The sequence below is a fragment of the Heptranchias perlo genome, chromosome 19 (genome assembly GCF_035084215.1).
Source record: "Heptranchias perlo isolate sHepPer1 chromosome 19, sHepPer1.hap1, whole genome shotgun sequence".
NCBI lineage: Eukaryota > Metazoa > Chordata > Chondrichthyes > Hexanchiformes > Hexanchidae > Heptranchias > Heptranchias perlo.
The window spans coordinates 12,725,832-12,740,488 of record NC_090343.1 but is presented as its reverse complement, the minus strand read 5'-3'; the positions used below and the strand labels follow the sequence as shown (position 1 = coordinate 12,740,488).

At 40.9% G+C, this 14,657-nt stretch overlaps 1 protein-coding gene across 4 annotated transcripts in view; it reads left to right on the top strand.

The window, feature by feature from the left end:
• LOC137335164 (nuclear receptor coactivator 3-like) overlaps window positions 1–14,657 on the top strand; it is a 172,655-nt gene that overhangs the window by 85,943 nt on the left and 72,055 nt on the right. Inside the window, exon 1 of one of the 4 annotated variants that reach the window (XM_068000328.1) lies at window positions 12,083–12,193. The exons of the other annotated variants lie outside the window; for them this stretch is intronic. The gene's annotated coding sequence lies outside the window, so the exon portion shown is untranslated. Of the gene's footprint in view, window positions 1–12,082; window positions 12,194–14,657 lie in introns of those variants that run through there. 4 annotated transcript variants of the gene reach the window in all.

The following is a 14,657-nucleotide window of genomic DNA, read 5'->3' as shown; positions in this document are numbered from 1 at the left end:
TAGATATTGAATACAGAATTCTTCCACAATGGGATTAGAGCAGACAGTTCCAGTTGAAGAACTAGAATTGGCACAGGCATAGTGGGTTGAAAGGCCTCTTTCTGTGCTGTAAATTCTATGTGAGGGAGACTTACACGCACCTGTGATGCTTGGGTCTCGTTTGTTACCCATACCTATTTTCAGAGATTAATTTCATGTTAATGATGTATGTTCCCTGTGTACAGAGTAAATGCTGAGGATAGAGAGAAGGGTACAGTACAAGATATTGTGGTCCTCACTCCTGAGGTTCATGAGAAACTGCAGCATGTTTTTCTTTGTACATACAGAATGAAATTAGAGGAAACTCTGAGTTGATGAAGAAAATGACGTGTGCTGCAGTTTGTCCAAAGTTTTTTTTTGTCTTCAATGTTTTAGGTGTAATTACTCCAGGGTATTTGGTACGATTTGTTCCCTTTTGTTCTAAAATTAACAATACATTTTCAGTAGATGTTGCCATATAGCATGTTTGAGAGTTCTGAGTTAATCCTATAATTGGCTTTTGATAGACACCTCCTGGAGTGGCATTGCCTAAATAAATGCCTGTTTCTTTTCCCCTTATTTGACTTTATTGCTGCTCTGTACTGTACTGTGCTGGCTTGCTGTGCTTGTAGCCTTTGGCTCTTTGTCGTAAGTGTCATACTTCGAAAATGCTTTTGAATAGTCTAGGGTACGTTCACACAACATCCTTGGTGTCACTGAAGAGTGGTGTGGAAACAGGTTAGCTGGCAGAACAAATTGATATCCAGACCTGACTTTCCACCCTCAGCACCTGCTGGTTTCAGACCCAAACTGCAAATCTTAGACTGCAATGTAAACACAGTCTATTGCAGTTCACATCCCAAAGGGCAAATTTTAGCAGGGCCAACAAGGAAAAAATAATGAATTAGCAATAAAGAAGTCCCAATTGTTTGTCTTTCTGGGGATAAAGTAACAAATAATTTCATACTCCAAAAAATTAACTTAACTGTTTGGTGTATGTGTGTTCTGATGTCATGACATTACCTCCAGAGGAATCCCCACAAGCAAAGATGAGATTTTGAAGGTGAGTGTAAATCTGGCCTCCAAACCTGATGCAAACTCAGGAGTGATTCCCTGAGTTCCTTTGATATTGAGAGCATAAATGCATTCTTACAAAAAAGTTTAGATTTTATTGCAGTTGTTACTGTTACGTTGTCAGATTGTTGATTTACATTAATGTGGATTAAAACATTAGTGTCTCGTTTCATTCTGTATCCTCTCGTGTTAGGTGTGTGTTCAGTTCCCTTGGAGGAGTGGGAATAGCACTTTGTACGTGGCATTGTTAGAAATCAATTATTGTGCGAATTGCATTCATTTACAATTGTTGGTTGCTAAAACATAAGTGCATTAGTATATAATGGGATAACTTTCGAAATACTAAGAAATGCATGAAGGAGTAGATTGGAGCACTTGCGGGCCATACAGCAATGTAATATAGCTGTATACCAGTAATGACGACAATTTCCCAGACTCGCAAAGGAAGTAGTGGTTCTCGTAACAGTTAAGAGTCTCTGTCATTTTCTGGCCTTTTGCTTCCTTTTGGGGCTTTTTTCATTTAGTATTTTTTCTCAACTGATCATAGTATCTGATTCTTTCACAGAAATAATGCCCTGACCTTTTGAAGGAAGTATAAAGCCTTACAATGGAACTTTGAGACCTCACTATTATGAATAAACCAGAAGGGGAGAAAAATTTCAAATGTTTCATTTTTAAAAATGTTATTTATCCAAATTAATTTTTGGTCAGACTTGTGGTTCCACTCATGCTTATTCATGATGTCTTGGCAGGGGTGTGGGAGGGCTGCTAAAATAATTAAATGCACTTTATTGATCAGTTCTTTAATTTTAGTGAGCAATTGCTTCTTTAACTTTTTCACTTCAGGTACTGTTTACTTTGAATAAGCAGTATATTAACAATATCAGGATCAATTTGAAAAAATCCACATTGTAAGGTGATAATTTTCTCAGGTTTTCAATGTATGAAACCTTTTTTTAAAAACTTACTGCAGTTGGGAATAACCCTTAAACATGAGTTGGTGCCTGTTTCTTTGTAGTTCTTAATGCTGAAATGCAATACAGCTATTGTGGCTAGGCATATTTAAAATCAGTTTTTACTGATTGCCACTGATAAATCCCTGATTTTTTTTATTGGTTGGTGAATCTATAAAAAACTGATTTCATTCTAAAATTGAGAGAAATACTTCCCAAAATTTCCTACTTTAACAAAAAAAAAGTCTGGAGATGTACACACATTGTATCCGTGATGCCAGGTCACACATTGAGGAGCCTTGTTAATAAATGCAGCTATATTATTAACAAAATAGATACATTGCACAGTGATTGCTATATATCGTTCCTAGCACATATTGCAACATTACGTTTTAGCAACAATTATTTCATGTTTGTCAGACTTGAAAAATTTTTGTGCTTCACTGTACAATGTTGAAGTGCAAATTTAAGTATTTTAGCAGTCGACATTTTGCAGTGCAGTCTATCCACAAATACTAAAAATGTATTTTACTGCTAAAATAGCTTGATAGTATTTTGTAACCATGGAAACTTGCTTTACTTTTGGAATTGCCATCGTTGACATAAGTGTCGTAGGAACGGTGTATATAATTGTAGTTTGTCATTTTGCTTTATTGTGCCTTGTTGGTGTCTTGCTTGTTTTCTGAACGTTCACTGACATTCGAAGTAAAACTGATCTTTTCTGAATTTACTCTGGTGTTTTGGGCTCTAAATTTTCCCCTGATTTTCTCCTGGTTTTTGATTCTAAACATTAAAATTGAATAAAAACTTGGGAGTGGGGAAACTTGAAGTATTGAAATTGCCAATGAAGACTGATGTTAAAGGTCCTTAATTATGGCATCAATTCTGCACATGATGAACTTATAACATTTCACATTTGGGGGTAATAAGAACTTAAGGGAGTGGACAGAACCTCCAACCTTGTCTAGTGTGCATACATGAGTACTGTCAGTTTTTGGTCTTATTACTAGATAAAGTGCTTTGTGGCACTACTGTATGTTGTCTTGAGTTTGGTGTTGGGGGGTGGGGAAGCTGTTTGGTCTAGACCCACCGTGTGAAGAGATCTCCTGTACAAGCATAGAGTTGTATTGGCCACTTATAATTGTGGCAAGCCTGGGGCACAATCTATTTTGTCCTCCCACCTGAAGGAGTTAGTGGAAGGCAGCAGTAGGAGCAGAAGGTGGAAGGATGGACAGGAGAGGATCTAAATTGCATTAGGCGAGTTTCAAAGTTGCAGATTAAAGACTTCTGAATTTTTCCATTGGTGGAATGAACTTGTAACTGGCTGATGGTATCCAGTATATAATACGCAAGTATATGGTCATTAATCAGAATGGTGATCAAAGACCGCATAGAGAGTCAATACTTTGTGTTGCATTGTACAGGATGTCTAAGGATTGTTATCTTGATTTTAATTGACCTTTTTTTAAAAAAAAAAGGTCTTGGGCATTTTTCTGGTTCTATTTTTAGCACCAAAAACCAGGAGAAAATTAAGGGGGGAAAGTGGACCCCAAAAGGCCTGGGTAAGTTTAGGGGAAAATTATTAAAACCTTTTTATTTGGAATGTTGCTGGGCTTCAAGAAGTGGAGATGCCGGTGATGGACTGGGGTTGACAATTGTAAACAATTTTACAACACCAAGTTATAGTCCAGCAATTTTATTTTAAATTCACAAGCTTTCGGAGATTTTCTCCTTCCTCAGGCAAATGTTTCAAGAGCTCCTTGAAGCCTACGCATTTATACATATTGAACAATACATGGTGTTTACAGACTGCCCCTGCAACTGCCCGTTGCCAAGGCAATCACCGTGTTCAGACAGAGAGGTGTCACCTGCAGAACCCCCGAATACACATTCAACAAAAAAACAAACAGGGAGTTTTATCAAAAACACATCCCTTACTTGCTTCAAGAAAGCAAGTAAGGGATGTGTTTTTGATAAAACTTTAATGTAGACATAATGGTTGATTTAAAAACAGCAAATCTAATTTGAGTAAAAGCCGATAAATCCCCTGGACCTGATGGCCTGCATACTAGGTTCTGAAAGAGGTGACTACAGAGAAAGTGGATGCATTGGTTATGATCTTCCAAAATTCCCTAGATTCTAGAATGGTCCCACCGGATTGGAAGGTAGCAAACATAACCCCGCTTTTCAAGAAAGAAGGGAGAGAGAAAACGGAACTACAGACCAGTTAGCCTGACATCAGTCATCAGGAAATGCTGGAATCCATTATTAAGGAAGTGGGAACACTTAGAAAATCATAATATGATTAGGCAGAGTCAGTATGGTTTTATGAAAGGGAAATCGTGTTTGACAAATTTATTGGCGTTTTTTTGAGGACGTAACTAGCAGGGTAGATAAAGGGGAACCAGTGGATGTAGTATATTTGGATTTTCAAAAGACATATGATGAGGTGCCACATAAAAGGTGGTTATGCAAGTTAAGGGCTCATGGGTTTGGAGGTAATATGTTAGTATGGATAGAGGATTGGTTAACGGACAGAAAATAGAGTAGGGATAAATGGGTCATTTTCAGGTTGGCAGGCTGTAACTAGTGGAGTGCCGCAAGGATCAGTACTTGGGCCTCAGCTATTTACAATCTACATTAATGATTTTAGATGAAGGGACTGAATGTAATGTATCCAAGTTTGCTGCTGATACAAAGCTAGGTGGGAAAGTAAGCTGTGAGGCGGACACAGTCTGCAAAGGGATATAGACAGGTTAAGTAAGTGGGCAAGAAGATTGCATATGGAGTATAATGTGGGGAAATGTGAGATTATTCACTTTGGTAGGAAGAATAGAAAAACAGAATATTCCTTAAATGGTGAGAAACTATTAAATGTTGGTGTTCAGAGAGATCTGGGTGTCCTTGTACAAGAAATGCAAGTACATCAAGCAATAAGGAAGGTAAATGGCATGTTGGCCTTTATTGCAAGAGGCTTGGAGTACAAGAGTAAGGAAGTCTTAACCACAGCAGTACAGGGCTTTGGTGAGACCTCACCTGGAGTACAGTATACAGTTTTGATCTCCTTACCTAAGGAAGGATATACTTGCCTTCGCTGGGTTGCAAAGAAGGTTCACTGGATTGATTCCTGAGATGAGAGGGTTGTCCTATGAGGAGAGGTTGAGTAGAATGGGCCTATACTCTCTGGAGTTTAGAAGAATGAGAGGTGATCTCATTGAAACCTATAAGATTCTGAGGGGGCTTGACAGGGTAGATGCTGAGAGGTTGTTTCCCCTGGCAGGAGAGTCTAGAATTAGAGGGCATAATCTTAGGATAAGGGGTCGTCCATTTAAGACTGAGATGAGGAGGAATTTCTTCACCCAGAGGGTTGTGAATCTTTGGAATTCTCTACCCTAGAGGCTGTGGATGCTAGATAGATTTTTGGACTCTAGGGGAATCAAGGGATATGGGGATCGGGCAAGAAAGTAGAGTTGAGTCGACGATCAGCCATGATCTTATTGAATGGCGGAGCAGGCTTGAGGGGTGGTATGGCCTACTCCTGCTGCTCCTATTTCTTATGTTTTTATCTGTACAGAGCCCTAATCTATTTCTGTATGAAGTCAAGCATAATATAACCTGTCTTTGCACTTCAGTTATTTCAGTTACAACTTTCTCTCAATGTTTTTTCTCTGTTATTCTCTTTAGTACTTCTGTAACACAGGTTTTAAAGTACAGTATAACCCATAGGCATGGTTGAATAGTGGTAATGGTACTGGACCAGCAACCCAGAGCTGTGAAACTGAATTAATTAAATCTGGTAATTTGTGGGCTAGCTTCCAGATTGTTATTAAAAGCCCCTCTTGCTACCCTTACCCATGACTCTTAATGCCCTCTGAATTGCTACAAAGTTCAGGACAAGCTTTGAACAATTACAGCCCAATTGATCCTGTAATTTCCTCCTCACTTACATCTGAAGAATTCATGCCCAAGTTGGGAGAACTGCCCTGCAGACAAGTCAAGCTACAGCCTGACATTGTTGTACTCACAATCATACCTGTCAGCCAATACCCCACCAAATTGCTGGGTATGTCCAATCCCACTGGTAGGCTAGATTCACCAGAGGTGGTGGGGGAGGGGTATAGTGACTTACAGTTAGGTGGGTGGGCTCTTGGCAGTCCTCATTAAAATTTTAAAAGAAAGCTCTTGCTGATCGCTGATCACACCTACTGCTTACCACCCCCATCCCCCCCGTCCTCAACCGATGAATAAAGGACTTTAATGTCGATCGCCAACAGTGGTTCAGTAGTATTACCACTGACTGAGCTAGCCAAATCCCAAAGTACATAGCTGCCACGCAGGGTCTGTGCCACGTGGTGATGGAACTGACGAAACTAATTAACCTGTTTGACTTTGTCCTCGCCAAACTACCTGTTGTAGACACCTCTGTCCACAATAGCATTTGTAAACAATTTTACAACACCAAGTTATAGTCCAGCAATTTTATTTGAAAATCACAAGCTTTCGGAGGCTTCCTCCTTCCTCAGGTGAATGTCAAGAAATCCTCTAACCTTTCGCATTTATAAATCACTGAACAATACCTGGTGATTACAGATCGTCTTTCCAACTGCCCGCTGCCAAGGCAATCAAAGTGTTCAGACAGAGAGGTGTTACCCACAGGGCCATCGAATATACAAACAACCAAAAAAAAAACAGCGAGAGAGAGAGAGAGAGGCAGAAACATCCGGAAGGAAGAGAAAGACAGCAAATGACCCGTTATATTAAAAACAGATAACTTTTGTTCGCTGGTGGGGTTACGTGTAGCGTGACATGACCCCAAGATCCCGGTTGCCTTGGCAACGGGCAGTTGGAAAGACTATCTGTAATCACCAGGTATTGTTCTGTGATTTATAAATGCGAAAGGTTCGAGGATTTCTTGACATTCACCTGAGGAAGGAGGAAGCCTCCGAAAGCTTGCGATTTTCAAATAAAATTGTTGGACTATAACTTGGTGTTGTAAAATTGTTTACAATTGTCAACCTCAGTCCACCACCGGCATCTCCACATCACAATAGCATTGGTAGGCATGAGCACCGCATATCCCTTGTGAAGACAAAGTCCCAGCTCCACATGAGGATATCTTCCATAGTCTCCATAATGCTATGCTAAGTGGGATATACAAAAAACAGATCGAGCAGCCCAAAACTGAGAATCCATGAGGTGATGTGGACCATCAGCAGAAGAATAGTATACCACTACAATCTGTAACCTCAGTGCCCTGGACATTCTTCACTTCCAAATGACCAAAGAAGCTGCTTGTTCAATGGGGGGTGTGGAAGGATATGCCTGATGCAGAATCAGGCATACCTTAGAATGAGGTATCAACGTAGTAAAGTTACTACACCAGGCTACCTGCCATCAAACACCAAAGGCAATGGGCTATAGTCAGAGCTAAGTGGTCCTGCAACCAACAGTCAGAGCAAAACTATGCAGCCCGACCACATCTAGTTGAAAATGGCGATTATCAACCAGGCAACGAACAGGAGGAGGAGAGTTGGTGAGTATCCCCATCCTCAAACATGAGTGCAGGGACAAAGCTGAAATGCTTGCATTGTCCTGAATGGACAATCCTACTATGCCTCCTGTTGAGATCCTGACCGCTGTCATAGATGCCAGTTTCCAGCCAATTTGGTTTACTCCACGTGACATTAAGAAGCAGCAGAATGCATTGGACTCAGCAAAGGCTATGGCCCTGGCAACATCCCAGCTGTAATGCTGAAGACCTGTGCACCAGAGCTAGCCGCACCCCTAGCTAAGCCAAGTCAGAACAGCTATGACACTGGCAACTACCTGACAATGTGGAACATTGCCCAGATATATCTTAGGCACAATAACAGGATAAATCTAACCTAGTCAATTGCCACTCTTTTTTTATTAACCTCCCCTAATCATCAATGAAGTAGTGGAAGGAGTCATCAATAGTATCATGGAGCTGACACCAACTCACCAATAACCTGCTCAGTTTTGCTAGAACCACTCAGTACCAGACCTCATCACAACCTTGATCCAGAAATGAACGTAAAGGTTGAATGCCAGAGGAGAGGTGAGAGTAGCTGCTCTCAACATCAAAGCAGCACTCTGACCTCAGGTTTGCTAAGGCTCCTTGGGGCCATACTCAGTGAGGTTCAAAGGGAAACCCTTGCGTAGATGGAGTTAAAATTGACAAAAAGAAAGATAGTTGTGATTGTCAGAAGCCAATTATTGCAGCCCCCTGACATTGCTGAAGGGGTTTCTCAGGGAAGCATTCTTGCTCATCTTCAGTTGCTTTGTCAATGGCCTTCTTTCCATCATAATTTTGAATGGGGGTGTTCACTGATAATTCCACATTGTTCAGCTCCATTCATAACTCGTCTGATAATGAAGCAGTCCATGCCAGCCTACAACAGGACTTAAACAATATCCAGGCTTGGGCTGACCAGTGGCAGGTAACATTCATGCAAAATGAGTGCCAGGAAATAACCGCCTCGAATAATCATCTCTCCCAACCTTCACCATTTAATATCCTTGAGGTTACCATTGACCAAAAACTTAATTGGACTAGCCATATCAACACCAGGGCTGAGGCTGGGTACTCTTCGAGTATCTCACTTCCTGCCACCAAAGCCTCTCCATCATCTACAAGACTCAAGTGAGGACTGTGATAGAATACTCGCCGCTTGCCTCTGTGTGCAGCTGCAACAACACTCAAGAAGCTAGATATCCAGGACAGGGTACTTCACCAGTTTTTCCTTTAGATTCAAGAGTCACCAATTCCATCATTGGTGCACTGTGGCTGCAGTATGTACAATCTACAGGATGCATTGCAACAACTCATCAAGGTTTCTTCGACAGCACCTCCCTCTTGTGATCTCTACCACCGAGAAGGACAAGAGCAGCAGTTGTCATGGGAACACCATCACTTCCCCATTTTCCCTCCAAGGCACACATCATCCTGACTTGGACATAAATTGCTGTTCCTTTTTTTTCATCATTGGGTAAGTATCCTGGCACCTGGTACTATCCAGTATCCTGTGAGGGGAGAGTGACTGCTCTTAACATCAAGGCAGCATTTGACCAAGTGTGGCATCAAAGAGCCCTCGTAAAATTGAAGTCAATGGGAATTGGAGAAAACTCTCCATTGGCTGGAGTCATACCTAGCACAAAGGAAAATTGTAGTAGTTGTTGAAGGCCAATTATCTCAGCCCTGGGACATCGCTGCAGGAGTTCCTCAGGGCAGTGTCTTAGGCCCAACCATATTCAGCTGCTTCATCCATGATCTTCCCTCCATCGTAAGATCAGAAATGGGGATGTTTGCTGATTGCACAGTGTTCAGTTCCATTCGCAATCCCGCAGATAATGAAGCAGTCTGTGCCCGCACGCAGCAAGACCTGGACAATATTCAGGCTTGGGCTGATAAGTGGCAAGTAACATTCACGACTCACGAGTGCCAAGCAATGACCATCTCCAACAAGAGAGAGTCCAACCACCGCCCCCCCCCCCCACCCCTTTACAGTCACCGAATCCCCCACCATCAACATCTTGGGGGTCACCATTGATCAGAAAATTAACTAGATCAGCCATATAAATACTGTGGCTACAAGAGCAGGTCAGAGGCTGGGTATTCTGCAGCGGGTGACTCACCTTCTAACTCCCCAAAGCCCTTCCACCATCTACAAGGCACAAGTCAGGAGTGTGATGGAATACTCTCCACTTGCCTGGATGAGTGCAGCTCCAACAACACTCAAGAAGCTCGACACCATCCAGGACAAAGCAGCCTGCTTGATTGGCACCCCATCCACCACCTTAAACATTCACTCCCTCCACCATCGGTGCACAGTGGCTGCAGTGTGTACCATCTACAAGATGCACTGCAGCAACTCGCCTAGGCTTCTTCGAAAGCACCTCCCAAACCTGCGACTCTACCAACTAGAAGGACAAGGGCAGCAGGCACATGGGAACACCACTGTCTGTACGTTCCCCTCCAAGTCATACACCATCCTGACTTGGAAATATACCGCTGTTCCTTCACCGTTGCTGGGTCAAAATCCTGGAACTCCCTACCTAACAGCACTGCGGGAGTACCTTCACCACACAGACTGCAGCAGTTCAAGAAGATGGCTCATCACCACCTTGTGAAGAGCAATTAGGGATGGGCAATAAATGCTGGCCTTGCCAGCGATGCCCCGTCCCATGAATGAATGAAAGAAAACCCATCACCATAAGGACTACAGCAGCTCAAGGAGAAGGCCCGCCATCTTCTTGGTAACTAGGGATGGGGCAATAAATGTAGCCTTGCCAGCATTGCTAAAATCCTGAGAATAAATGAAAAAGAAATTTCTGGATAACCTCGATGTGGAGGGAAAAAGCATTGATAAATAGAATTGGACAGTGCCAAATGGACAACAGTTTTTTTTATTTTAAAATGTTTATTTACTTTCAGTGCACGTTGAATTACCCCCCCCCCACCAAATAATCACAAAATGGACAATCCTAGAAGATCCTCCTTAAGATGAGAAAATGACTAGTTTTGCTTAGTATCATTGTTGACCTGGAATCAGTTTGTGAATTCAGCTCTAACACTCACTGCTGTTCAAGTCTGAACACTCCTCAATAGTTTTTCCTAAGAAAAAATTGACATCAAAAATTGGGCCGCAAATTGCACATTTTGTGACTTCACACACATTGTATAATGTGCATTATGCCATGTCAAACATGTTCCTTACTCAGTTTGCACAATCATGTCATGAATGCAATGTGCCACCCAATTTTCAGCATGAAGACCAGGGTGAACTTGGGCATTTTAATTGTGAAATTGGGAGAGAATCAGTTTTTCCTGATCTTCCAACCAGAAAACAATCCAGAAAGTTATGATGGAAATTAGTAAAATCAACTATAATAATCCCTAAGGACACAATACTATATTCATCTAGTCCACTACTAAACCTGATTTTACAAAGTCAAATATTTGCTTGAGGATCTAGACCTTTGTCCAGTAGCACAGTAAAAATTGAGAACTAACCTGGCAGCAGTAATGTATAGATCTTGCGGAAGTTCCTGTAGGCCAGTCAATTAATGATAAAAAGCACAGATGTATCTTAGTGTTGCTAAATTAAATGTTACGCCAGGGGGTGGGGCATGGGTGTAAGATGGTTTGATTCAGTACATTGTTATTCACAAGAAGCTCTACAGGAACCATTTAAATATGCTGGACTGCAACTACCATTTAGAGATATTGCTGTTTACAAGCAAGTAATTGTAAAGTGAAAGTGACGCATTGAAGCTTATTTAACATGCAGAAATCTTGTGTTTTAAAGATGTAGCATCTGTTTAATTTACATGCATATATTTAAAACTAAAAGCTGCAAACTGCTGCATTAGTCTCTTTCACAGATAGCAGTAGTTGTGTCATTGTCCTCCAAAAATAGTAGACACAGCCTAACTGAAGTGGAAAATTTGTCTGGATTTGTTTTACAGTCTGTGTGGGGGGAAAGGGTATGATTTTTGATAATTCTGCACGCAAGCAGAGATTGATATAAATAGTAAGAGATGGCCCAGTCTGTTCCAAATTCTTTCAAGTAAAGGTTTTTTTTAACTTGTGTTCAGACTGCGCCACCTTCATTGTAAAAAGCTAATTTAAAACATGCACAGAGTGACGTTTGGAGCTTTCAGTTACCGTAATTAAATAGAAATATCAAAAATAATCCAATTAGAGCAACATTCTTTTGGATTACTGTGCATGCTGGAGAGTAGCTTGGTACATTCTTTTGGACAGGGAGGTTGGGAGTTTTTCAACATTCATTACGATCAGTATATTAATTCTGCCAATACAGGAAGGGAAATGCATTGGTTGCTGACTGGGCAAAGATCACGTGAACTAAGTGAAACAAGCTGATGAGTTTTGTTGATTTGTTTCCTGTTCTGTTTTCACCAGGAACAAGCGGAGGGCCCTGAATTTTGAACAGTTTTTAGCCCATGTAGTACTCTGGCTGATGTTTGGGAGTGTGAGGGGATGGGGGTGGAAAAAGAAAAAACTAGGTAATTACTTCAACCAACTGGCCAGTAGTTAGGTTTTTATCGGACTGTCAGGAAGATCTTGGCAACTTGCCCTATTTCAGCAATCTCATTGGCTAAAGGTAAGCCTCAGTTTTTTCTGTAATGTCAGTTCACTGTGCTTACTTCCGCTACATAAAAAGCTTATTACTGGAAGTGCCGTGATACTGACTCTGCTTCTCGGGTGTGTGGGTGTAGTTATTTCAGTTTTGCTTGTCGATTTTTATTTTTAGAAATAATTCTAAGAATAAAAGTTTTGTTTTGTTTGAAGCAAGTTATTAACTTTAGGTGCCTGTGTTTATAGTGAAATGAAGTTGCAAAGTCTGGAACAATGCAAGGGACACTGGAAGGATAAACCGGTTATTTTCAGTAGTGGAACTGTGATGCATGTTTTCAAAATGTTCCTCCATATGACTAGTAACACAGATCCATCTGTTAACATTTTATTACACATACAGATGCCTTGTAAGCCAGTTTTATTTGTTGCCATATCCAGCATGGTTTTGTCTCTTGATTGTATGTGTTAATTCAGTTCCTTCACTTGATTGATCAGCAATGAAACTTGGCGAGACTAAAATATACTGACAGAAAAAAAAACTTAAGATATGCAAACTGAGATGACCTGGGTCTGAATAGATACTGTATGCAAACCTAAATGACGAGGAAAGCCAGATGGACTGAAAGACCCTTTCTCATCCCTATCTCTCTTTAATATCAACATGTGTACAACATTTTCACGAGTATTTCATAAGTAATTTGAGAGTAAATTACTTCTCTGATTTTGTGCAAGACTGCCTTTTCATCAGAATCCTGAGAGAAAGAGAGAAGCATTATTTGTTCAGGTGGCAGTGCTAAATGGAGTAGGGAAGGGTTATCATTGTGAACTGTCACTCCTAAAAGAGGGTGCTACAGCTGCAACTCCCACCTATGCATAAGAAACGCAGAAGCTCTTTTTTCAAAAGAACATGTATAGAATGACACAGAACTGGTAGTGATTTTAAAGCTGCAATTTTGCCGATCAGAATTCGCTTCTCCGTTTTTCAGATCACTAGAATTGCTTGCTCTTTGTTATCTATTATAGGATGGTAGCGGCTGTGGATTGTCGTCGTATCACAGCAACAAAAATATTTATCCATTCACTGGCCCTTTCTACCATATGACCTGATATGCCTGGAATCATTCTGAATAAATACACTTCCTCCTCCTTTTAACTAGCAAACTGCCACTATTTTTGGAAGGCTGCCACAAGTGGCAAACTTTGTAGCACTGTATAAACATTTCGAAGTATGAAAAAACTGATAAATAATCAATTCAGGACTCTACACAATTCCATGCTATATAATACATCTGAACGCGTGAATTGCATTATTCTTGTAACCCCCGACCCAATTGATTATATACATTAAAAATCTTTTGCTTCCCTATTGCTAATTCCCAAACCACGCACCGCCGTTTGGCTGTGAGGACTGCCTGGTGACTAGTATCGCTCCTGTGTCAACGTCATTTTGAAATGCGCCTGTAGGAGGTGCACAAGGTGACTTTTGTTCTATTAAAATACTTGACCTCCAGCCGGCAACTCTCAATGGCAGCGAAACTGAGATTGGAAACTCACCAGTGGGGGCAATTTTGACTTCACTGGAAAGGAAAATCAAGTGGGTTGGGTGATGGGCGGCCGATCCAATATCACCCATTTCTCACCATTGCCGTAAGTTTTAAATTACCACGGTTGTGTGGAGGATTGAGGGTATAAACATGCATCCTTCTGCTCTGTGGTGTATGGTTTTAATATTCCAAAGTGCTGAATCTCTGAAGTTTTAAAATTGAATGCAGAGTACTATAATTTATAATTTTTAAAAAATGTTTTAAATAGCACCAATTCTCAATGTGATATCAACACCTCCCACAAGGCCTAACATGTGCAGCCTGTTAGTGACAGCCACTGTGCTATATGGGTTGTTAGCTTTGTCTAAAAATTTATGCTATGGGATCATGTGGGTCTTTTATAATTTATATCTCCCCATAGCAATTAGTCTTTCTAATTGGACTGAACATCCACAGCTTTTCTTAATCCTGCAAGGCTTTTCCAGTAGATCAGTTCTAAAGCACAGCAATGTGTCAACATTTTGAGAGTTTTTAAAATCTCTAGATAATTTTGAAATGCTGAATAGTTGTACTACAACATCACCTTTTGAGAAGTGCATCAGGTTATTTAATTGCCCTCTCCACTGTAATGTGCGAGAAAAGTAACTACCCCGTGACTTCGCTTTTTACTGTCCCATTAGTCAGACCACTCTCTGCTGTTCATTTTTATCAGTTCAAGCAGGTGCTTCCTCAAATTGGTATAGAATGTACACATTCTGCACCTGCGTGTGCATTTGGGGGTGTGTAGAAATCTATATGTGTAATAAATATGCTCCAATACGTATTACTGTTTACCCTAAATAAGAGTAATTAGTTGTCTGAAGATTCCTCTTGCGAGTGCTCTGCTGGATGTCAACCTAGTATTTAGAGATCATATTCTAGTCTTCACTCAGTGGGGCTGTCTGG